The sequence below is a fragment of the Adiantum capillus-veneris genome, chromosome 14 (genome assembly GCF_014529385.1).
Source record: "Adiantum capillus-veneris isolate H3 chromosome 14, ASM1452938v2, whole genome shotgun sequence".
Taxonomy (NCBI): domain Eukaryota; kingdom Viridiplantae; phylum Streptophyta; class Polypodiopsida; order Polypodiales; family Pteridaceae; genus Adiantum; species Adiantum capillus-veneris.
The window spans coordinates 4,780,562-4,781,358 of NC_140944.1; positions in this window are offsets into that span (position 1 = coordinate 4,780,562).

Here is a 797-nt window from a genome sequence, read left to right on the forward strand (position 1 = left end):
TAGAGAGTCCACATCGTGGTTGGGAGAGGAAGGTATGTAGGGAGAGCTCATGGCTGAATATATGGGGAAAAGAGGACCTAACGTGGTCAAATGCTGAGGACTCAAGTAGTGTGTGGTACTCACTTTCTCGCACTTGACGAGGGCATGAGGTGCAAAGTCGATGAGACTCCTCACCAGTGCCCCAACATCTTGTCTCGCAGCGTAGAGAATGGGAGCTAAGACGAATGGAGGCAATGGTGCAGATCACACTCAATGGGATAGGCTCAAGGATGTAGGGATGGGTTCGGTTACCTCGTTCAAAGAAGAAGAGAGATTTGTTTTTTGGGGCAACGTTGTGGTGTAATGGTTGAAGTGAGAACCTCCGGATTTCTCCCAAGCCGTGATACATTGGCGTTGTAAGAAGGCCTCATTAACTTGGGAGTCGATCGATGCATCCTTGACCAAGTGACATGCATCCCATCTTCCAAACCATTTCTTGATGTCAAGCATCCACCCCAAACTTAGTATTTTGCTCTTGCATGTCTTTTGGACCTTTTGACTTGCTTCATATGTGATTCTAGGAAGTCGATGCAAAGGGCTACTCAACAACCCTTTCATACCCAAGACCTCAATGAAAAAAAAAACCACAAAGAGAGAGAGAGAGAGAGAGAGAGAGAGAGAGAGAGAGAATTGAAATAGTGAAATGGCTTATGAGACTATAAGATTGCTTCAATACATATTCACACACAGACACACATGAATCCAAAGAGAGAGAGACAAAGAGAGAGAGAACCACAAAATTGACCATAAGGCTTCAC